The sequence below is a fragment of the Mastigoproctus giganteus genome, chromosome 1, assembly GCF_048544385.1.
Source record: "Mastigoproctus giganteus isolate SK-2022 chromosome 1, ASM4854438v1, whole genome shotgun sequence".
NCBI lineage: Eukaryota > Metazoa > Arthropoda > Arachnida > Uropygi > Thelyphonidae > Mastigoproctus > Mastigoproctus giganteus.
In genome coordinates, this window is record NC_143575.1 from 16727245 (window position 1) to 16741194 (window position 13950).

Consider the following 13950-nt stretch of genomic DNA (forward strand, 5'->3'; position numbering starts at 1 on the left):
TATAAATAAAAATATACTTACACACATAAAAAAAAATTAATCAATGTAATAAATATACAAAGAAATTTTGTAGGTATTATAGAAATTTTTATATTAATAATATTACCATACAATGTAGTAATATTGACTTCTATTTCTTGTATTGAAAATTCGTGCTTAGTAAACCTGCAGTGTTGGTACCAGCAGTTGTAACAAAGGCGGCGGCACTACAGCTGACAGGTGCAAAATTTCTTTTTATTTCTGAAAAAAAGTTTTCCGTTTTTTGAATTCTACTTGGAGTATATCAGTATTTCTCTATCAAAAGTATATTGGAATATATCAAAATTTTCTTTTTTTAATCTCTTAATTGCATGCACTTTTTAGTTTTTAATAAAAAAAAATTAAATATTTAAAAATATTTTTAAAATTTTTAAAAATTTATTGTCACCCTTTTTTGACAGCGCCTCTGTAGCCAGGTGGGCAGGAGTGGCAGTGCGTAGCACACACTTCTTGATTAGACCGGGGTTCGAGCCCGTGACCACCAAATACGGAGGATGGAAAGGTCAGGGAATGACCACTGCATATCCCCAGAGCAATATGGCCTTAGTTGCTAATGCTCCTAAAAAAAAATCAAATAACTCCCTTTTTTGGAACTGGCTGGATATGAGCAAATTTCCAATCAGAAGGAAAAACACCTTTGGAATAAGAAAGTGAAAAAAGGCGACAAAGAACAGGAGTAAGTTCAGGAGCACAGGTTTTGAGAACAAGTGGAGAAATACCACCAGAACCTGGAGCTTTCTTAGCATCAAGATTCGTCAAAATCCTTCTGACACCACAGGAGGCATTGAATGGAGCGTGTTGGGAATGGTGGTGGGAGGTGTTTTACGAAGATCTTTAATACATGAGTTGGAAGAAAAATGGGATGCTAGCAGATCAGCTTTATCCTTGGCTGAAGTAACAACAGAACCATTTGGTTTTGACAGAGGAGGGAGCTGAGATGGGCAAACAGTGCGGCCAATAGCTTTGGCAAGAGACCAGAATGCTCGGCTGTCATTAGGGCAAGAAGCAAGTTTTCTACTTTTAGCCTGTTCAAAATCTAGTTTGGACTGATTAATAACTGCTTTACAATTGTTGCGAGCTCTGGTGTAGGCAGAAAATGAAACTGAAGAATTGGAAACAAGCCAATCACAATATGCAACATTCTTTTCTTGAAGAGCTTTAGCATATTTATTGGAAAAAGTTTAGATAAAGGACGAGATTTTAAAGTGGAGTGTGGAATAAAGGATTCCATTCCTACAAGAATAATTTCGCTGACACGATCTGAGCAAACATTGACATCAGAAATTTGAAACAGTAATCCGAACAAGGAAAAGAAATCTCGAAGTCATCCATCCCATTTTGCATTCTTGTAATGCCAAACAATATGAGGTTGGGAATAGCCATTAGATAAAGGCTTCATTGGAGAAGAAACAATCACCAAGTTATGATGTGAGGTGCCTAGAGGACCACTCACCTCGACTTAGAACGGTTGTTTGTGAGAAAAAGATCAAGCGTGTTGGCTATGTGGTTAGGATTGTCTGGTATTCTGGTTGGTAAATGAACATGTGCGAGGTCATTAGTAATTGCAAAAGCCTCAGCATCTCTAAATTTTCTCAGCATCATCTCTATCTAAATTTTTTGAAATTTAAATACAGAAGTTCAAGCAAAATCACATAATAAACATATAAAAGTAGAGGATATTAATGAAAAGAAAACATAATTAATGATAATTTAAAAATTTTTTTTGTTACTCGCTCATTAACAACCCTGCCAACCTTTGTATCATCTGCAAACCTAAACATTAACCCTGATCAATATACCTTCATCAATATAATGAAGGTATATTGATCAGGTATATAATGATTCATCATCATTATATTGATAAACCTTCATCAATATAATGAAATCAAATTTTTTAACAAAATTTTTGATGTTATTTTTAACAATAATCGCTCACTAATGGCTAACTATAAATTCTAAAATAGAGGGAAAAAAATAATAAATAATATTTAAAAGCATTTATGTCTGAAAATTCATGGTTGGTGACATGCATACAGTCCAGAAACACTCATGAATGGATTAAATGAATGAATCCACTCATGAATGGATTAAAATTAGATATTCAGAGTTACTTAATTGCTCCAGTTTTTTTAATTTAGCTTGCAGTTAATTTTCCTTGTGATTACTAACTTTCATAATATTTGTTGTTTTTATATATATATATATATATATATATATATATATATTTAAATAATGTTGAAAAAGAAGTATTACTTAATAAAAATAAAAAGGAGGGTACAGCACACATCGGAGGCAACAAAAAGCATATTCCTCTAGATGATGCTTGAAATATAGTCATATAAATTAGAATAAGGTTTAAAATAATAAAATAATGCCAGCAGTACAGCAAGACAAGAGCTTAAAAACAAAGTTAAACCTAAATTCAAATCTAACAGGGAGGGAAGAGAAAGGTAACAAGAATAAAAATATTGCAGCGGAAACTCTAAATTAATTTACACAATCTAATTATACGAATAATAATTCATTGAAATTTAAAAGCCAATTAAATAGAAATTTAGCGGTGCCCCCTCTGATGGGCACCAGGTCCAAATTTATGTGAAATATCACCAAACAGAGATTTAAACCACTAACAATAAAACAAAACAAAAATAGAAAAAATAGACTGACCATTATGCCCCGTCTCAACAGAGGACCACAAGGTCAATATTTAAATATATTTAACATTATTTGAATATAATTATGTCACATGATAGTATTGGGCCAATTGCTAACGCTGCGCCTGTACTGCCATCTATACTTTATTATTCGTTTATATAAACGGGTTAAGTTTACTTTTGTCAGTAGTGTGGCTTTGCACTGGAGTCTGTTTTATTTTTGATTTTTGCTGCATCAGGACCACCGCTGTTCAATTCCCTGCACTGGTGGTTCGATTTGGGGATCGGTGTGGCAGACTGATCTTGCGATCGTTTCTCCTTTGCAGCGATTTGTTTAGCGTTCGAAATGCAGCGATTCCCTGACCATTATTGGCCTTGTGGTCCTCTGTTGAGATGGAGCATAATGGTCAGTCTATTTTTTCTATTTTTGTTTTGTTTTATTGTTAGTGGTTTAAATCTCTGTTTGGTGATATTTCACATAAATTTTTACCTGGTGCCCATCAGAGGGGGCACCGCTAAATTTCTATTTAATTGGCTTTTAAATTTCAATGAATTATTATTCGTATAATTAGATTTTCTGAATTAATTTAGAGTTTCCGCTGCAATATTTTTATTCTTGTTACCTTTCTCTTCCCTCCCTGTTAGATTTGAATTTAGGTTTAACTTTGTTTTTACGCTCTTGTCTTGCTGTACTGTTGGCATTATTATTTTAAACCTTATTCTAATTTATATGACTATATATATATATATATATATATATATATATGTAACCAATTTTGATGACAATTTTTCTGCATCCTTTACCTAATTTATTCAGAGATCCTTCAAGATCTTGAAGCTACTATTTAAAAGTATAATTTCATGCATATAATAATGATCTAAATTTTGCATCCCCCACACTAAACATATATTTGTTTAGTGTGGGATACCTTGCATACCTTCATTAAATGCCCCTAGAAAAAAAAAATATATAGAAAGAAGTGGTGATATAGTACAGTACTGCCTAATTCCAGGTTTAACCTCAAACCATTTTTCAATGATTTCTTCAATCTTTGCTGCAGATGTGCCATTTCTTTGCAAACTTTTTATTCCCCTTAAAAGACCATTCTTGATGATGTATTTTTCTAAAATTTACGAGAGCAGATGTCTAAATCAACAAATCCCATTTAGAAGTTCTTATTATGTTTCCGTGACTTTTATATAAATTTTTCCTGGTATGAATGAGGCCTATTCAGAAAAAATATCTAAACTTGTTACACTATAACATGACAATAAGTAGTTATAGTGTTGGAAACTAATACTCTTCAATATTAGCACAATTATTTTTCCACTCTTGGAAGTACTTCTAGAAAGCTAATTATGAAATCCTTTTTTATTCTATAATATGTTTCACTTATATCTATCATTTATTTTTTTGTCCTTTTAATCCACAAATCCAGCATGCAAAAGCACATTCATCAAAGGAGAGAGTGAGTGTCATATCCAAAATCATGCTTTTCTAATGATTCTGTATTTTCGTAGTTATTCCAGAAAATCATTTCTATTTCAGTGGCAAGTGAAGTGAGTAGTTTGTAATTTCTGGTTTCAGTCGGAAATTGCTAGTAATATGGCCATTGTTTTTGCTGCACTTAGCATTAGTAGTAGTATATGTAGCATTTAAAAAAAAAAACCTTCCCATCTCACTACTCCATTCACTCCAAATGTTTGTCTAGTTCTGCCTTGAACTTATTTAAATTGTTGACCTCCACTACAACAGATGGAAGTTTGTTCCGGCTATCAACCTCCCGCTGGCTAAAGGTAAATTTTCCACAATCTATTCTACAATTGTCTTTCCTCCATTTGAATTTATGTCCCCTCAGATGAGTAATCAGAGCAAGAGGAAGAATCCAATCAGCATTGAACTTGCTCAAACCATTCTAGGCCTTATACACCTCAATTAGATTACCTCACAGGTGCCTAGTCTCCAGATTCTGCAATTTCTTAAGCCTTTCTTGGTAACAGCAACCTTTGCTCCACTCGCCAACCTCATTGCCATTCTCTGTACTCTTTCCATTAGCTCTACATCCTTCCTAAAATGAGGCCTTCAGACCTGTATGCTTTACTCAAAGTGTGACCTGACCAATTGCCCTATACAAGAGGACAATTTCCTCCTTGTCACTGCTACCAAAATTCCTGTGTATCATTGACAAGACACCATGAGCTACTCTTGCAGCCTGTCTGTCAGAAAACTTAATATCTGACTGCACAATTACCCCCAGGTCCTTTTCATTCTCCAATACCCTGAGTCTAGTGCCACCCAGTTGATTCATTACCTTGGGGTTACTGCTACCCATATGCAATACTTTTCATTTGTCAATGTTAAACTTCAGTTGCCACCTCTCACCTCATCTGCTCATCTTTTCCAGATCCTGTTGCAGTAGTATACTATCATTGCTCTCTGGCGCCTCCGTAGCCAGGTGGGAAGGAGCAGCAGTTCGTAGCACACGCTTCTTGATTAGACCGGGGTTCGAGCCTATTACCACCAAATACGGAGGATGCAGAAAGGTCAGAGAATGGCTATCACATATTCCCGGAGCAATATGGCCTTAGTTGCTAATGCTCCTAAAAACCAAAACAAACAATTTCCTGAATGAACTGACTCTGGCCATACATTTTTCCAGTGCACATTCAACGTTGACAGTTTTACTTCTTTGAGCGATAAAGCTATGATTCCGGTACAAGTCTACAATTGAAAATGTTTCCGTGCCTCCATCACTTCAATATATTCAGAATAATTTTTTTCCAAAATCCATTGTAACGATTTTCTGATGTAATTAGTTTTAAAGGTAGATATAATGCCTTGATCTAATGGCTGAATTCAAGAAGTTGTATTAAGTGGTAGAACATTACTTCAACTTTTGAATGACTTAAATCTTTCAGATGGCCCCGCATATTGTAATAAAACTTTGCAAATCTAGATTTTTCCACTTTCAATAGTTTTACACAGCTGGCACAAAACAATTTAGAAACCATTCTTTAAATTTATCGGCAGTTACCGAAACTTTTTTATTTGCTTTCCATTATACCAATAATGTGTTTCTATTTACACCTTTAATTTCTATAGACTAGCATAGGTTTTATTGTGTAATCTCCTGATGTGTTACTGCACGTAATGTCACATGAGCTTTTGATTCCTTAAAACCTGGTGCTGTTTTCTCTTTTTTGAAATAAACATTGTTGGGCATTTTTTCCCACCAAGGACCTGTCTTGTCAGCATTGAAAACTTGATGTGATGTGTATCCGTGCTCTTCAATAATTTTTTGAAATTTCTCTGCATACTTCTTAGCAGCTTCATTATTGGCTGATGCACTTTCCCATTGATTTCTTGTATTAAGTAATGAGAAATCTTCAAAATTGTGAATTAAATGAGGGGTAGGTTTTCACCACACCTTGATGCAAGCAATCTTTTGTTACATCATTCCAGGCTTCTCCAATTGTATCAATGGCAACTTTGATGTTAAATCACTTCCAAAATCCTGTAACAGTTTGTGCCTTGTCACCTTCAGTAGCAGTAATTAACACCTTGAATAAATAGCTTTAAATGCTGCTATCACACTCTGGTCAAGGGGCTATAGTAGAGAGGTTGTGTTTTGAGGTAAAAAGATGACTTTGATATTCGGAGAGAGTTCAGCAACTGTCTGAGGATGGATTGGTGCATTATAAAGATTTTAAAATCTAAATTCTTCTTGCAATAATTCTTGAAAATGTCATGGTAAACTTTAACTAAAATATCAGTAAAGATTTGCTCAGTCATCCAACCTTTCTTGTTAGACCTATAGTGAACACCAAGACAAGATTTCAATTGCATTTTAAGGCTCTTGGGTTGGCAGAGTGATAAACACTACTGGTTGTAACTTCGTCTCCACTGGCTTTGACAGCAAAAATCACAGTTAAGCAATCTTTTTCAGCTTTAAATTCTGAGGCATATGTTTCTGCCTTAGAGATGTAGGTCCTCAAAGGCATACATTTCCAATCGAGTCCTGTTTCATAAAAATTGAAAATCTGATCTAATGTGTAGCCACCGCCTTCAATTATTTTCTTTACCACAGGTAGAAATGCCATCGCGGCTTTGCCAGACAGCTTAGCATTGTGAAACGAGTAGTGGTGTGTGAAGCCACTAAACCAGCCATTACCAGCATTAAAAGGAGCCACTTCTGTAGGAATTGGTGATTTCTTTTAAGGTTTTCATATATAGCTGGCACTTTCTCTTTCACTATGAGAAAGCTTGCTCCCAATTTTTTTTTAGTTTGGTCTCAATCCATATGCTTAGCAGTCTTTCTATTTCTTTAGGCCTTGTTTTAATTGACTTTGCAGCACTTGAAATTGTTCCAGCTATATACATAGCTTTTATTTTCATGGCATTGTCTGTGATGGTGCATTGGATTCATTTAAGCCTGTTGCTCTCAAGATATCACACATTCTCTCATTTCTTTCAAAACATTTTATTATTTCAAGTCTCTTCTATATTTAATGCTTTCCTTTTGCACTCACTGCTTGGCCTTTTGGAACCAGGACGCTTACCCATGTCTGGGATGCGCCTCCGTAGCCAGGTGGGCAGGAGTGGCAGTGCGTAGCACACGCTTCTTGATTAGACTGGGGTTCGAGCCCATGACCACCAAATACGGAGGATGCGGAAAGGTCAGGGAATGACCACTGCATATCCCCGGAGCAATATGGCCTTAGTTACTAATGCTCCTAAAAACCAATTAACAAACATGTCTGGGATGTCCTATGAATACTTTTTATAAAGGAAAGCTAACAAATGCAGAACAATCCAAGACACACACTTGTAGGATAACACATGCAAGTGAACTGAGGTAAGAGATAAACAAGAGGTTTGTGTGTGCATTTTATGTAATGCTGCACAGGTCACTAGGTTCAGCTTGGTGCTGGGTTTTGCATTCACTTGGTGTCACTTGCATTGTTCCCTAATATATCAGTCATGTGGGAGCAAATTTGCATTATTAAAATGCCTGTTATAGCAGAATTGACAGTACCTTTTTTCATCCCTATCACTCTTCTGTCTTCTGAGTATCATTAATTAATTAATTTATTTATTTATTTATTATTTTAGCATTACATTCCCCCCTTTCTCTGTACTGCTCGCTCTCTCTTTTCCCCCCTTCCATGTTACTTACTCTTCAGGCGCCTCCGTAGCCAGGTGGGAAGGAGCAGCAGTGCGTAGCACACGCTTCTTGATTAGACTGGGGTTCGAGCCCGTCACCACCAAATACAGTGGATGCAGAACGGTCAGGGAATGACCACCGCATATCCCGGAGCAATATGGCCTTAGTTGCTAATGCTCCTAAAAACCAAATAACAACAATAACATAACTTACTCTTCAGCTGTTTTACTTCCCTTTCTTTTTAGACAAGAGAGAGAAAGAGTGAAAGTAAAACAGTGCTTTCTACATGTTTCTTTAGCCACATAAATTAGTAATTTACTATTGGTGCTACTGCTGAATCATTATCTAACTAAAGAAAATTTTATCTTATTAAAAATATGGGCATTCTTGATTTTAAGACTTCTTTTTTTTAAATTAATTACAGTCATAACTTTTTGTTGTTTCAAATGTTTCTTCCAGTATATGGGTTACTCATCAAATAGGGTACTTAAAATCATATGTTGTGTAACTAATTTAAGCATCTGCTTTACTGACTTAATAGTGGTCAATTTGAATTTTGTTAGAAGTAGATTGTGTCTGTATTGGCCCTTTGATTGTGGCCAAAAAAATCTTTCCCTACCCACTGTTATTAGTATAATGCATATATTAATATGAAATTTAAATCGCTCTATTTTAATATCTGAGAATATAGCATGGTAGTCTCCTTATTTTTGTCTGTCTTTTTCTGTGTTTTATCACTGCTGTTCCCTTTCTGAGAGAATAATGAATTGTCTTGACATTAAAAAGCAATTTTTTTTATTTTTAATGTCAAGAGCTTTTATCGGTAATGCAATTTTACACAGGTAGCTGCTTGTGATATTTGCCTCAAACTTTATACTAAATTTATCTTCTCCAGTACATAGCATCTCTTGCTCGTGTTATTTTAACGCATCAAAATTATATAGTTCATATCCTTATCAGTAGATTGTAGCACTTTTCACTGCTCATGACACTGGGTAATTTGAAATGCATTTTATTAAATAGAGCAAGAAGTTTGGAAGCCCGCCAAGGCTACATTTGTTTATTTACCTATTCTTGTGTTTCAGTAACCAGCTCTTCTCCATCAAGTAAGGGAAATGTCACTTTTATACTTCATTATTAACACTGCTTGTTTATAATAGATAACTACTTTTTCATGTTCATTAAGCCTAGGAAGAAAATATTAATAAAATTAAGTGTTAGTATTAAAATGGCAGAATGAAGCAAGGAAGTAAAGCATATATAGCAGTTGCCATCAAATAATAATAAAATAGAATAAATGTATCTCAAGTTGTTTATTGTACTACCTTATTCCAAATATTCATATATCCCCACTTACATCTATGTAAGTTCTCTGTCTCTATAAGGTTAAGTGGTTATTTATTTCATTAGTTAGTTAGCCTTTTACAGAAGTCAGATTTCCTTATATTCACTCTACAATTATCTTTCATTAATTGGATCTTTGTTTGCATCATTTTAGAAAGAGAATGTCTTTACATTACCATGTTTCCCCACGTATAAGACGCACCTTTTTTCGAAACATTTGGGGTCTAAAAACTGGGTGCGTATTATACAGTGGTTGTAGATTTTTTTTACTTGCATTTCCCGCTTTTTCGCGCTTTTTTTTTTTTTTTTTGGTAGTTGTTGGCTCATCGGCTTCTGTGGCCATAATGCACCTCCCAAGGTTTTTTTGCAGTACTTTGATCCAAGCCCGAGGTGGGATTCGAACCCACTACCTTTGGGTTGTCAGGCAGGCACTTTACCCACCCGGCTCGTGCTTTTTGTCTTTGCACTCATTGTTTTGCACTTCTTACCGGTATATTAGGTTACGTTTTGCCACGTTCTGCCCAGAAAAGATTTTCATACATTGCTGAATTCAAGTTAAAAGTGATCCAGTTTGCAAAAGTGAATGGAAATCATGCTGCTGAATGTAAGTTTTGTCCTCCTTCAACTGAGAAAAACAATCCAGGACTGGCTACGGGAAGAAGAAACCCTACTGAAAATGCGACAGCAGAAGAAGGCCATTAGAGGCAAGTCAGCAAAATGGCCTAATTTAGAGACGGAATTGAAGATATAGATTGAGGAGCAAAGGGCAATTGGAATTCCTGTGTCCACAAAGATGGTTCAGTATGAAGCAAGAAGAATTGCTGATGAAAAATAAGTTACTGATTTCAAAGGAGGACATAATTGGTGCTTCAGGTTCATGAAATGGAATGGACTAAGTATGCATACACGCACCAGACTTGCCCAAAAGATGCCTGAAAGCTCTGAGCAGAAGGTTCTTGAATTTCATCGTTTTGTCATTCAATGTCAGAAGACACATCAGTTTGAGTTGGAACAGATTGCAAATATGGACGAAGTCCCCCTTCAATTTGATGTCCCAAGTAACAGAACTGTTGATAAGAAGCGGGTGAAAACTGTAACTGTGAAGACAAGTGGACATGAAAATTGAATTTCTCTGAGCATTGTAAACAGGTTGCTAGGAAGGCCCATGGTGTCATATCAATGATCTATCGAACTTTTGCAAGTAGAGATAGGGACGTGATAATCCCATTATATAAAGCTTATGTTAGACCACACCTGGAATACTGTGTTCAAGTATGGAGACCGCACCTAAAGAAAGACATCGAGCTTCTTGAAAGGGTGCAAAGAAGGATAACTCGCCTGGTGAGATCGGCAAAAGGGCGTCCTTATGAAGAAAGACTTTGAATATGTGGTATGCAGAGTTTGGAAACTAGGCACCTTAGAGAAGATTTGATTGAGGTCTTTAAGGCTCTGAGAGGCATCAGTAAAATGAATGAGGACAAAATTTTCAAGATTATAAATGATGCTAGAACTAGGGACATAAATTCAAGTTACGTGGGGGAAATGTTTAGATTGGACTGCAGGAAGTTTTATTTTAGCCAGCGAGTTATAAATTACTGGAATAAGTTGCCTTCATTGGTGGTAGAGGCCGACAGTTTGGGGAAATTCAAAGGTCATCTGGATAGTACTTTCGGGTAAGGGAAGCGCATAGGATGATAGGTTTAATTTCCTTTTTTTTTTTTTTTATTAATTATTATTTAGTTATTTATTTTATTTTATTATTATTTTTTGTTTTTGTTTTTATCATTGTTTTGTTTGGATTTTTTTTTTTTTTTTTTTTTGGCTGGTGCAGCATAAGCCGTAGGCTTTCTTGCACCATGCGGCCGTTACTAATACTAAATACTAAAAGAGCCATTATACAATTGTTCTAGCTTGTTGTGCCGAACAATTATAGACCAATTTCACTTACTAGTTGCTTAGGTAAGACTCTGGAAAAAATGGTACATCGTCGCCTTACCTGGTATCTGGAAACTCAAACTACTGTGAACAACGATCAGTTTGGTTTTCGTAAAAACAGATCTACCTTAGACCTTATGATAAAGGCTGAGGCAAATGTGCGAAATACATTCGTAAAAAACGAACATTTGGTTATGGTGAGCTTAGATATAGAGAAAGCCTTTGAAACTACGTGGCGTCATGGCATCCTTCGTGACCTACATGCCCTAGGATTAAAAGGACATTTACCAGCATTAACTCAGAGCTTTCTCGAATATCGAACTCTACAGGTCTGTTATCGAGGTACTCTCTCCAAAATCTACAAACAGGAGGAAGGAGTCCCACAAGGGTCAGTCCTTAGTGCCACACTCTTCGCAGTTAGAATACACACTCTAACAACAATCATACCGAATTCAGTAGAAACCTATCTTTATGCCGATGACATCACTATATCCAGTCACTCACAAAATATGTACTCTATTGAAAGGAAACTCCAACTATCAATAAATAAAATACAAACGTGGATGTCACAAAATGGTTACAGACTGTCAGCAGAGAAAACTGTCGCTATACACTTCTGCAAGAAGCGAAAACTGCACCCTGATCCTGAATTGCGACTGGGAAATCATGCTATTCCTGTCAATGACAATATTAAATTCCTAGGTTTAATATTGGACAAGAAATTAAACTTCCTGAAACACATACAGCATGTACGAACTATTTGTTTGAAGAAAATGAATATTCTTAGAGTGCTTTCTGCGATGTCATGGGGAGCTGATCGACTCTCTCTTCTTCACCTGTATAAAACTATAATCCGATCCAGACTAGACTATGGTGCACCTATATATGACTCAGTTGGAAAATCAGCATTACAGTCCCTAAATACCATTCAACATAATGCACTTAGAATAGCTCTAGGTGCCTTCCGAACGTCACCAGTCCAGAGTCTTTACATTGATGCACATGAACCTCCATTATCGTTTCGGAGGCAGATGCTGCTGCTTATGTATGCTGCCAAACTTCGGAGTATGCCCTCACATCCCATCTGGCCTTCCATGTTTACTCCGTCTTTCCAAAATTTATACAGAAATAAACCAAATGAAAATAAACCTGCTGGAATCAGATTGAAGGATGTTACACAGAATTGGAGTGTCCCACTAGACAATATCCACCCCGACACCGGAGAAATTGAGCCTCCATGGTCCACTTTCAAACCTTTATCCGATGAATACTTTCAAAAGTGGGGAAAACAGGCGTTGGACCATCAAAATATACAGCAGCTACATTCAACTCATGCATCAGCAAACACACACTGTCTTCAAATATATACTGATGGATCCAAATCTGATACAGATGTAGGTGCTGCAGTAGTCCTTCCCACTTGTGTAATCTCCGAAAAACTTTTCCCAAGTTGCAGTATTTACACCGCTGAACTCTATGCAATACAAATGGCTATCAAACACGTCAACAACAGGTCTAACGAAGAAATTATAATCTATACCGATTCCTTGAGTGCAGTAACTTCTATACAACGTAAATGTCCTATTCTGAAAGAAATCAGAGCTCAGCTAATCAATCTCGCAAAATATAACACAGAGGTAAGGTTCTGCTGGATTCCTGGGCATTCTGGAATCCAGGGAAATGAGAAAGCAGATCAAGCAGCAAAAAATCCAGTCAACCCCGTATCTTCACTTGCCTTGATTCCTTATATGGACTGTAAACTTATCATAAAACAGTTATGTATTGACCGATGGACATCAGTATGGCAACAACAGACCCAAAATAAACTTTTCCAAATAAAGAAAAAGCCACAGTATTGGAAATCTAGTTCACGATTAAACAGACGAGAAGAGGTTGTCCTTGCAAGGACACGCATTGGTCATTCCTATCTCACCTACCTCCATTTGTTGACAGGGGATGAACCTCCTCACTGTCGTCATTGTTCCGCCCTACTTACAGTGAAGCACATTCTCCTCGAGTGTCCTTACAATCATGCTGCCCGATTAACAAATTTTAAATCGGTTTTAACCCAAAACAATTCATTAGAGATGAACCATATCCTCAGTGATGACGTAAATCTATCCGATTTATTTAGTTTTTTAAAACAAATTCATTTATATGAACTTATCTGACATATGACTGAAAAAAAAAAAAAAAAAAAAAAATCATTTGCACGATTACTGTGACAGGCACAATTTGGCCTCAGTTGCCCTTGTGCCAATAAACTTCCATTTAAACCAACCAAACCAACCTTGTTGTGCCGACAGAACCAAGCTGCCTCCTATGCTGATTTTCAAATGCAAAACAATGCCAAAAGACGACGTTCCTTGAGGAGTGATTGTTCGTGTTCATGACAAGGGTTGGATGGATCAGGAGACCAGGTGGGCTCTTACGCAAACCTGCCCTATTGGTGCTTGATCAGTTCAGGGCACACATAACAAAAAATACAAAAAAGATTGCTGCAGAGCAAAAAACAAAACTTTCCTTCATACCTTGACATCCCAGCTCCAACCACTTGATGTCAGTATTAACAAACCCTTCAAAGCTGGCACGAGAGACGAATGGAACCAATGGATGCAGTCTTTTGGGGACGGTTTGACACCAGCAGGAAGAGTGAAGAAACCAACTATAGAAGAAGTTTGTACCCGGGTGAAAAGATCCTGGGATAATATTAAGATTGAGATCATTGTCAAGTCATTTAAGAAGTGTGGCATTTCAAATGCCATAGATGGAACCGAGAACAAGGCAATATATGAAGACAGTGATTCGTCATC

General features: G+C 36.4%; 1 protein-coding gene across 2 annotated transcripts in view; it reads left to right on the forward strand.

Moving 5' to 3' along the window:
• The window catches only part of LOC150090584 (uncharacterized), a 168321-nt gene that overhangs the window by 120109 nt on the left and 34262 nt on the right, over positions 1-13950 (forward strand). The gene's annotated exons all lie outside the window — the stretch shown is intronic.